The sequence below is a fragment of the Dipodomys merriami genome, unplaced genomic scaffold, assembly GCF_024711535.1.
Source record: "Dipodomys merriami isolate MVZ:Mamm:240054 unplaced genomic scaffold, mDipMer1.0.p SCAF_52, whole genome shotgun sequence".
Lineage (NCBI taxonomy): Eukaryota > Metazoa > Chordata > Mammalia > Rodentia > Heteromyidae > Dipodomys > Dipodomys merriami.
The window spans coordinates 6,131,682-6,143,424 of record NW_027206091.1 but is presented as its reverse complement, the minus strand read 5'-3'; positions in this window follow the sequence as shown (position 1 = coordinate 6,143,424).

Genomic DNA, 11,743 nt, shown 5'->3' with positions numbered 1-11,743 from the left:
CAGGGCCTCATGCTTGCAAGCAAGGCATGCACTCTACCACTGAGCTACCTTCCCAGCCCCCTGCTGTATAACTCTGGCTCAGTTGTATCCACACATACAGCCCAGGTTGGCTCATGGGGTAGAGCTCTAGCCTGGAGCATAAAAGCTCAGGTCCTGAGTTCATGCCCCCTTTGGTTTGGTTGACCTGTCCTTTGGTGAGAGTGGGATGTTAAAATCTCCATTATTGTGTTTTGGTCTGTCATATTCAGTGAGTCCACAAGTGTTTGTTTAATGTATTTAGTTGATCCACTGTTTGGTGCATAAATATTCACCACTGTGATTTCCTTTTCAGGGATCATTCCCTCTATTAATATGCAGTGACCTTCCTAGTCTTTCTACTGATTTTAGTGAGAAGTCTATCAGATTACCATATGGCTACTCCAGTGTTGAAAGATTCATTTGCATGAAAGATTTTTTTTCATCTTTTCACTGGGAATTTGTTTATCAGTGTGACATGACTGTCTTGGAAACAACAAATGGTTGGACCTTGTTTTTCCTTTTAAATATCCTTTGTAGTGCAGGGTTTAGTGTTCATGAATTCCTTTAGTTTTTGTTTGTCGTGGAAGGTTTTAGTTTTGCCATTGTGGAATATAGCGCCCATGGGTACCAGTTAGGGTTGGCAGTTGTTCATCTCCAGGGTTTGAGTTAAATGTCTCCTGGCTCTCCTTGCATTCACTGTTTCTGTGGGGAGATCTGCAGTAATTTTCGTCTTTCTGTTATAGTATAGTTCCTTCTTTTATTTTACAATTCCTTGTTTTATAAGTCCAGAGTTTTCATGACAATGTGTGTAGCAGTCTTCTTGGATCCTGTCTACTAGGAATTCTGTATGCCTGTCAGGTGGGTGCTACTTGCTCTCTTGAGATGGGTATGTTCCTGTTATTGCTTTGTTGAGTGGGTTTTCAAGGCCTTGAGTTTTGATTTCTGCCTGGTCTTCCTGACTGTAGATTTGATTTTTTCACTGAATTTAGTTTTGAATTTTCCTTTGATATGTTCTGGGTTTTTTGGTTGTTGTTGTTGTTTCCCCATGCCTTTGATTTTTTTTCTCTAATTCCTCAGTTTTACCCTCCACTCTTTTTTTTTGGGGGGGGGGGGAGAGTGTAGCCTAGGCTGGTCTCGAACTTGTGATCTTCCTGCATCATCATCCTCGTTGACTACCAGCATGAGCCACCACAGCTGGCTATCCTTCACTCCTATTTCTGTTTCACTTACTCTGTTGCTTAAGGTTTCAACTGTGGTTTGCAATAAGGAAATAACTCTTTGTTGAAGTCAGTTCTCAGAGTGTTAACTTGGTCTGATTTTTTTTTTTTTTTTTTTTTTGTCCTAGGGCTTGAACTTTGGGGATCTGGGTGCTATCCTTGAGCTCTTCAGTTCAAGGCGAATGCTCTACCACTTGAGCCACCGTGCCACTTCCAGTTTTCTGGTGGTTGCTTAGAGATAAAGAGTCTCATGTACTTTTCTGCCTGGGCTGGCTTTGAATCATGATCTCAGCCTCATATAAGTGCTTCTATCTCTTTTTGAACAGCCTGTAATATTCTTGGTCATTTCCTCCTTGTATTGGGTTTTGGATCTCCCTTTTTATTTTATTGGCTAATTCTCTCATCATTGCTTTAATGGTCATTTTATCCTCCATCTCTTCTTCGCTCTTTCTAGGGTTGTTGCCTGGATTGTTGTTGGCTTTTGAATTTGGCATGTTGTCTTGATTGTCATGGCTTTTGTACTCTTTTGTTGTGATGTATGCACTTGGGTTCAGGGACTGTTGGGGTTCAGCAGTATATTAAGTGATGGTGGGGTATGGTTCTCTGGATGGATCTGTGGGACTCTGTATTTGGCCACTTTCAGCACAGGCTGGTACACACAGTGTCATGGGCTCTGGCCAGCTGTTAGGGCTCTGGGCTGAGCTGGGTGCTGGTGGCTCACGTCTGTAGTCCAAGCTACTCAGGAGGCTGAGATCTGAGGATTGCCATTCCTTGCCAGCCTGGGCAAGGAAAGTCCCTGAGACTCTTATCTCCAAGTAACCACCAGAAAACCAGAAGTAGTGCTGTGGCTCAACTGGTAGAGAGCTAGCTTTGAGCTGAAGAGCTGAGGGACAGTGCCCGGGCCCAGAGTTCAAGCCCCACGACCAACACGAAGGGCTCTGGCTGGGATCCATGTAGGTGGGCAGCCTGGTGTCCTGGCCTCAAATGAAGAGGGATTTTTTTTTTTCTTTGTGCTGGTACTGGGCATTGTATTTAGGACTTACATACCATGTCTTTCTTATTTTTTTTTACTCAAGGCTGGTGCTGTGCTATTTGAGCCACAGTCTACTTCAGTCTTTTTAGTGGCTAATTGAAGATAGGAGTCTATGGACTTTCCTGCCCAGATCATAAGCTTCTGCCTGACTAGGACTACAGGCCTGAGCCACTGGCTCCTTCCTGAAGAGTTTTTGGAAGGAGATGGAGGCGCTTCACAGGACCTCTCCCTGTAGACAAAGAACAGCAAGTAGACAAGAGTGACAGTGATGACTGGGCGTGTTTCTCCTAGCATGCACCAGGTCATGAGTTCAATCCCCAGCACTGCAGAAAATACCAATGACACATGTTAGGCCCCAAAAGGCTCAGAGACTAGACAGAGGCGGCTCAGGGCGGACTGGGGTTTAGTTTTAATTTTTTTTTTGGGGGGGAGGGGGGGTTCCGGTCGTAGGGCCTGAACTCTGGGTCTGGGCACTGTCCCTCAGCTCTTCAGCTCAAGGCAAGGACTCTACCACTTGAGCCACAGCGCCACTTCCGGCTTTTTTCTTTTTGCTTATGTGGTGCTGAGGAATTGAACCCAGGGCCTCATGCATGCAAGGCAAGCGCTCTACCACTGAGCCACCTTCCCAGCCCATGGACTGGGGTTTGTTGTGGGGAACATCTGGAGGTGGGGCTTGCAGCGTGGTGGGCCAAGTACTGGGTTAAGGGGAGCGGCCTGGTGTGGTGCGGGTCCCTGCCCCGCGCCAGCTCGCGGGAGGGCGGGCTCCGTGGGAGAGGCGGCGCGGGCAGGAGCAGGGCCCGCCCAAGCTGGAGGGGTGTCAGGACGGACCCCCCCACGAGAGGGAAGCGCCCAGGCCCAGACCACAGCAAGGCCTTCACCAACACGATGACTTTCAGGGCAGCTTTTATTTGCAGCTTCGCAACCCTTACATTCGCTGGGAAGAGCTCGGATCGCAGCTCGGATGGGGCCTGCGCTCAGCCTGGCGGCCTTCCACCCCACCCCGCCGCCTCCCAGGGAGACGGAAGGCCTTCCCGCCGAGCTTTCCCGTGGCATGGAGCGAGGAGGCGCCGCCGCCCTGGCTCAGTCCGGGTCACAGTGGAGCCCCAGGCCCCGTGCGCAGCTCCCCCTGCGCTGGGCTGTGCCGGCCACTCCTCCCTCCCCATCGATTCCCAGCCTGAAACACACGGGCGGCACGGCAGTGACCAGCTCCTCTGCGTGAAAAGACTTGAACGGGGAAGAGAACCGGGTGGACGTGACCCACACTTCCCGCAACAGCGCGGACGGGGCTGGGACAGCGGGAGGCTCAGCCCGCACCGGGTCCAGTTCATCACAGTGACCTCACAGCCTGCTCCACCCTGTACCTGATCTCGAGGGCGTCAGGGTAACACACCGAGAACCCAGAACTCAGGAGGCAGACGCTCCCAAGGGCTCAGAGATGAAGGCTTTTGTTTAGGGTTTTTTTTTCCCCCTTAGGGGTGGGGAGGTTGGTACCAGGGTTGGAACCCAGGACATTACACTTGCTAAGCAAGCACTTTGTCACTGAGCTACATCCCAGATGAAGGCTTTTTAATTATGTGAAATGGTAGGGCAATGGACTGGCTTTTATGGAAATAGTGTAATTTTTATTTCCTCTAACATTTATTTATGTGGACAGATGATCCAAGATGATTACAAAACTGTCTAGAGGTAAGTGACAACTTTTCCCAGCATAAGACCATCAGTAAATCAATTTTCTGATATGGATATAGAAAATGTTATTGGTGGGGGTGGAAGAGGGGGGTGTACCAATTCTGGGGCTTGAACTCTGGGCCTGGGCACTGTCCCTGAGCTTTTGTGCTCAGGGCTGGCACTCTATCATTTGAGCCAACCAACAGTGGCTCCTCATTTTATTTTGAATAGAGATTAGAATTGCCCCATGATAAAAATCCTCTAACTCTGGTGAACAAACATGAGTGGTAGAACAGTGGCTTTGAAGTCCAAATCACTAACGAGCTTAGTAGTGTAAAAGGCGTGCGTGTGCAAGGCATGGATTCACCCAGCACTGTCAACTAAACCCTAAAATCTAAGCCAATGAGTCCTTCATTTAAGTTGCGTCTGGGATCTCTGACGTACAGTAAACTGAAAAGGCCTCTGTACTGTGTAAGCTGGTGGCCTGGGGCTTTGAACTCAAGAGCTTTATTGCTCAGAGTGCAGCCAACATCTGACAAAGACTTCCTTGACCTGACTCATCCCTTCTGACAGCTTTTTCTCCATCCAGGGTTCTTTTCCATCTTCCAGCAGAGTGATCGCATAAGGCTTTTGCCCTGCTAACACAAGCATGCAGACCCTGTTTGAAAAGGTGAGCTCCAGGCCGGAGACTGAAGGGGGGCCGTGTACTTAGGATGATCTCCCTCCCTCTAGCGCAAGGGGGTATGCCCTGCCCTAGTGACCGAGCTCTCCTAACTCGACCCCTGCATCCTTGTATAAATTCCTCTGAGCAGAGCCTAGCCATGTCACTAAACACCACCTGAACCAGCAGACACGCAAGCTCCTGTGAGCAGGGAAGGCCAGGCAAGGCTTGCACACCTCACCACGCTGTCACCTCACCCAGCAGCGCACAGGCTGCCATGCTCAATAGCTTATGCACAAGTCAGTTTATAACATGCACATTTTAAGTGGCATTGTTAGCTGGAAGTGGTGGTGCATAACTGTAACCCCAACACTCAGGAGATTGAGGGCACGAGGATCTTAAGTTCAAGTCCAGCCAGGGCTGTACAGTGAGACCTGGAGTCCAAAACCCAAGGGGCCGGGTGCTGCTCAATATTGGAGTGCTTGCCTTGATGCACAAGGCAAGCACAAGGCCTCAGATTCAATACCAAGAAAGTGAAGGAACAAAACACAGTTTGGTTTGCTTGGCAGTAGTAAAATTTTTCATGCCAATAATGGTCAACTCAATGTCTACTTCCTGGATGTTTTTGTATGTTTCCCCAAGACATAGAGGCTCCAGGTGGTGGCAGCAGTGTTCTGCCGTGTGGCTAAAGCCAGCCTCAATCTTCCTGCCTCCCTCATGTGCCTCCACAGTGGCATGCTCTTTGATTTTTAAAGGGGGAATTTCTTTGACACACATTGGGGAATAATTAAGAATGAAAATGTCCTTCCAGTGCAGAAAATCCTCTTCACAAACAAAATCAGACAATAATGCGCTGATGAATGAATGCAAGGACAGAGTGAGGCATATAGGACTTTGCAGACATTTTCAGAGTCTGTGTATAGCCGGTTGATAGCAGTAGACCTGCTCACGAGAGAGCCACTGTCTCAATTATGCCAAAGAAAAATACACTTGAGCTGGCAATGGGCTGGAGAGGTAAAATCACTTGCATGCATGCTCTGCACAAGGCTTTGAGTTTGGTCCCCAACACTACAAATTTCTCCTCTTTTGTGTGTGTAGTACTTGCCAGAAAGGTGATCCACCACTGTTTTTGAGATATGGTCTCGCTTCCTAACTGGGCATACACCTCGGCTGCCATCTACCTAGAGTAAGATTTTTCTCCCTGCCATGGTGGGAACTCCACAGTGTATCCAGCTCTCTGGGAAGAAGGGGGCTCCTGATCTCAAAGATCAGGTCTTACAAAATAATGGCATTTGCAGGGAAATGGATGGAGCTAGAAGGAATCATGTTGAGCGAGGTAAGCCAAGAACGAAGAGACAAACAGTACATGGTCTCCCCGATAAGTGGATGCTAAATCCAAAATGTTAGGTGATACGACAAAACTAACAGGACTTAAGAAACAAAGAACTCCCACTCATCTGGTTGAACCACTACTAAATATCCCCACGCTGCTGATCACATATATGGTGTATAACATGTGAACACCGTTATATGTTACAGACCGTGATAGACAATTTGCTCCAGGAAAGTTAGAATGAACTTGTGACTTTAAATGAGCATCATTATTCCACAATACTGTGAAATTCCGGAAATTATGTAATCACTTAATCACAATTAAAAAAAAAAAAAAAAAGAACCTCGGGGAAGGGAGGGAGGGAGGGGATGGTAGGGGGAAAAAAAAAAAAAAGATCAGGTCTTAAACTGGGCACTGGAGGCTCACGCCTGTAATCCAGCTACTCATGAGGCTGAGATCTGAGGATCATGGTTAGAAGCCAGCCCTGCCAAAGAAGTCCATAAGATTTATCTCTACTTAGCCAGCAAGAAGCCAAAGTGGAGTTGTGGCTCAGATGGTAGAACACTAGCTTTGAGCACAAAAGTTCAGGGACAGTACCCAGACTTAAATTCAAAACTCCAGGATTGACACACACAGGCTTGTGTGTACATACACACCAGAGAAAGTACACTGAAGGTACCTCGTGTTGGATGCACACAGAGGAAGATTCATACATTGCTGGAGGTGTGTAAGGAGAAATACTAGAACACTGTCACATTTTTAAAACAGACATCCACAGGAGTGACCACCCCTTCCCAGGACCAGTTCTTTTGTAAAGGCCCTGGCCAGGAGCAAAGGACATGGCTTACATCCAAAACCTCCAACTCTGTATCTACAGGTGCAATGAGCTGACCCCAAACCTCCACGCCAGTACCTACCTGCCCAGTCCCACTGCATCCCAGTCCCACGGCCAGGTGACATGCTGGATTTATTCAAAGCAGACATCTCTATGCCCAGTCCTGCCACTCTTCCTCTGGAATTGCTCGTTGCTAATGCACTGTGGCCTTCCCCTGGCTCTTCTCAGCCTCCTGACCAAAGCTGGAGCTCCTTATCTCCCGAAAATATAAGCACCAAGCCCTGCACTCAGTCCCATAAACTAAAATCCTGTGGGGTAGAAATGGTCAGAGCTGGTCACTAGTGGCTCACACGCATAATCCTAGCTATTCGTGGCTGAGATCAGAGAACCACGGCTCAAAGCCGGGACAGGAAAATCTATGAGAATCATTATCTCCACTAATGTAAAAAAGGCTGGGGGGCTGGGAAGGTGGCTCATTGGTAGAGCGCTTACCTTGCATGCCTGAGGCCCTGGGTTCAATTCCTCAGCACCACATAAGCAAAAAGAAAAAAGAGCTGAGGGACAGCGCCCAGGCCCAGAGTTCAGGCCCCATGACCGGACCCCAAAAACAAAAAAAGAGCTGAGGGTCAGCGCCCAAGCCCAGAGTTCAGGCCCCAGGACTGGACACCGCCCCCCCCCCAAAAAAAAAATACAACCAGCTGCACCCTGCACACAGACCACGCCCAGGCTTCCCTGCAAACTTGTGGCCAGCCTCCCTCTCCCCGCCCCCAGGAACCCAGAAGCTAGCCTTGAGCAAAAGAGCTGGCCCTGAATTCAAGCCCCATGGCTGATGACACAAAAAATAAAAATAGTTTACATCACACCATCATCCTAGCTACTCAGGAGGCTGAGATATGAGGATCGTGGTTCAAAGCCAGCCCAGACAGGAAAGTCTGAGAATTTTATCTCCAAAAAAACCACTCAGAAAGCTGGAAGTGGCACTGTGGCTCAAGTGGTAGAGTGCTGGCCTTGAGCTGAAGAGCTGAAGGATCGTGCCCAGGCCCAGAGTTCATGCCCCATGACTGACCAAAAAAAAAAAAAAAAGTATACATCTAATGTATGACAAAAATTAAAATGGCTGCAAATGCTAAGTGTTAGCATGCAAAATAAATGAGCTTTTCACACACTGCAGGTGGGCACATAAAATCATTAGCACAAAGGGAACACAATCTGTCAATGTGCATAGTACAATCACCATCCCTGTAAGCCTTTGATACAAATCCCTTCTTTGTTTTCTGGTTTTGACACTTTCCTAAGCTTGCTGGCCCCAAAAGGACTGGACTTGTATCCAAGAACACCTATCTCAAATACAAACCAACCGAGCCAAGTATTGGTGGCACGTAACTGTTATCCTACCTACTTGGGAGGCTTGAGATCTGAGGATCTCAATTCAAAGCTAGCCCAGGCAGGAAAGTCTGAGACTCACCTACCAACTAATCACTGAAAAAAGCAGGAACTGGAGCTGTGGTCAGGTGGTACAATGCTAGCATTGAGCAAATCTGTCAGGAGCAGCGCCAAGACTCTGAGCTCAAGTTGCAAGACTGATATACACACATGTGCACATACAAATCCGGAGCCCAATTAACTTTTTATTTTGGTTAGTCGTAGAGCTTGAACTCTGGGCCTGGGCACTGTCCCTGAGCTTTTCAGCTCCAGGCCAGAGCTTTACCACTTGAGCCACAGAGCCACTTCCAGTTTTCTGAATGTTTTATTGGAGATAAGAGTCTCATGGACTTTCCTGCCCAGGCTGGCTTTGAACCTCTATCCTCAGATCTCAGCCTCTTGAGTAGCTAGGATTACAAATGTGAGCCACTGGTGCCCGGCCAGGCCCCAACTCTTAGCACATGAAACACACCACTATATCCCCTGTCCTAAGCCTCCCAGGACCAGACAGCAGGTAATACGATGATCCAAGGCCCAGTAAAATTATTCAAGTCTGTCAATCCTGAACTGACTTTTGAACTGACTACTTAATTTGCTGGGAGAATTCCCAGCAAGGCTTAGGCCTTTCCCCTGCTCCCTTCAACCCCCAGACCAACCCTAGTGTTCCCTGTGCGGCCCTGTTAGGTAAGGCGTGCTCTTGCTCCTTCTCTTGAGAAATAGGAGGACTCAATTCCTCTTGCCAAGCACTGGCGTCTCCGGGTCACTGATCATCTTCAAAAGGTAAAGTGTGGCTGGGCGCTGGTGGCTCATCCCTGTAACCTTAGCTGCTCAGAATTCTAAGATGTGAGGATCGCATTTCTAAGCCAGCGCAGCCAGGAAACCTACATGAGACTCTTATCTCCCATGAACCAGCAAAAGACTGGAGAACTGGAGCTGAGGTCTAAGTGGTACAACACAAACTTTGGGTGGAACAAACAGCTAAGGTTCACCACTTAGGACCAAAGTTCAAGCCCCACTGCTGGCAGCAAACAACTACAAAGAACTAACAACAAAAACAACGCTGAGCCACTCAAGTGTTTGACATTCAGGCTGTAACCTAACAGAAAGACTAGTCCACAAACATTCACTACAGCTTCATTGGCAAAACCCACAAAGAGCAAGTAGCAAATGCTGGTGTTTCAGCAGCCACAGAGCTGGGAGGCAGAAAGTGCTGCGGTGGAGGAGGGCGTCGAGGAGCCCATGTGATCTCCACATCTCACAGGCCAGTGATGGACTCACGACGCCAACTCAACTTCCTAGAGATACACTGTCCACAAGGACCCTTACCTGATTTAAGAAACACTAACCATACTGTACAGCATTGAAATAATAACAATAAAAACAAATTTAAAGCCTGGTGCTGGTGGCTCAAGCCTGTAATCCAAGCTACTCAGGAGGCTAAAATATGACAATCATGCTTCAAAGCCAGGCCTGGGAGGAAAACTCTTATCTCCAATAAACCACCAGAACACCAGAAGTGGTGCTGTGGCTCTAAGTGATAGAGCGCTCGCCTTGAGCTGAAGAGCTGAGGGACAGCGCCCAAGGCCAGAGTTCAGGTCCCATAACCGACAGAAATAAATAAATAAACTAGAAAATAAAACCGAACTCAACTTCCTTTTTTTTTTTTTTTTTTTTGGTCTGGTCGTGGGGCCTGAACTCTGGGCCTGGGCGTGGTCCCTCAGCTCTTCAGCTCAAGGCGAGCGCTCTACCACTTGAGCCACAGCATCACTTCCAGCTTTTTTCTTTTTGCTTATGTGGTGCTGAGGAATCGAACCCAGGGCCTCAGGCATGCAAGGCAAGCGCTCTACCACTGAGCCACCTTCCCAGCCCCCGAACTCAACTTCCTTAGACAGGCATTCCAGACTCAGAACTGTAATCCTAGCTATACAAGAGGGTGAAATCTGAGGACTGAGGTTCAAAGCCAGAGAGCACAGGAAAGTCTGTGAGACTTTTATCTCCAATAAAGCATGGAAAAGCCAACAGTGGAGCTATGGCTCAAGTAGTAGTGGTAGAGAGCCAGCCTTGAAAAAAAAAAAACTGAGGGAATGCATGCAGGCCCTGAGATCAAGCTCCACTACCAGCACACGCGCACAGCACACGCGCACACTTGCGTGTATCACACACTCACACACACACACACATACACACAAACTGGCTGTCCTCCATTGTCTTCCTCAGAATAGCCCACAACCCCAATGGTGGTGGGATTGCCATCCATCTACATATCAAGATCTACATATGAACTATTCATCACCCAGAGAACCAGGGTAACTGATGTTGGCAGTGCTTATAATATGTAATTTGGTAACTCTTCCTGCATGCCACACTTGCCTGTAAATACTTCAAAAACTGCAACACTGATGAATTTTAGCTTTTCGTGATGCTGCTTTGTGACATATTGTTATAGAATTAGTACCAGAAAGCTAAAACATCTATTTTTTCTTTTTTTTTTTTTTTTTGGCCGGTTGTGGGGCTTGAACTCTGGGCCTGGGTGTTGCCCGGACCTGTTCAGCTCAAGGTGAGCACTTGAGCCACAGTGCCACTTCCGGCTGACTGGTGGCCAACTGGAGATGAGACACACTGACATTCCTGCCCAGGCTGGCTTTGAACGGTGATCCTCAGAGCTGAGCCTCCTTAGTAGCTAGGATTACAGGGGTGAGCCACCGACGCCTGGCTTTAGAACTTGTCTTCATAGGGGAACAAGTAAAGGAAAGAACAGACAAAACAAGGGAGAAAGGGGACAGGGAGGGGCTAATGCAGTCAGGATCTGCAATGTACATATGAATATGCAACGAGGTAATTCCAATGGGTGGGTGGGGGTGGGAGAGATGGAGTGGAAGGCGATGGAAGGGGTAATATTGTTTCTGGATGCTTTGTGCTTGTAAACTGACACCCTCCCATACACCTTATACAAGTATTGCAGGTAAAGAGAAGGGGTGACATGGTCCAAAAGGAAATGCACTCTTTACTCCACATATTTAACTGTAAACACTGATTAGCATTTTCAAATAAAAGTAATTTTAAAGACAATAAAAGTGATATAAACAAAAAATCAAGTGTGCATGCATGCATGCGTGCGTGCGTGTGTGTGTGTGTGTGTGTGTGTGTGTGTGCGCATGCCTACAGGTAAGAGTTCCTGGGCCTGAACTCTGGGCCTGGGCGCTGTCCCTCAGCTCGTCAGCTCCAGGCTAACCCTCTACCACTTGAGCCACAGCACCACTTCGGGCTTTTTTCTTTTTGCTTATGTGGTGCTGAGGAATCAAACCCAGGGCCTCATGCATGCAAGGCAAGCGCTCTACCACTGAGCCACCTTCCCAGCCCACAGCCCCCATTTTATACCATCAGAGAGATGACATGGCTGTGGCCAACAGCACATAGCTACTCAGTGGCAGGGTCTAGAGTCACCCTGGTTCCCCTGATGCTAGACCCTATGCTGAGTAGCCATGTGTGTCACATCCCAAGATTTCCTGCCAGGCCCCGCACGCAGCCCACACAGCAGGCAGACAGCAGGCACACG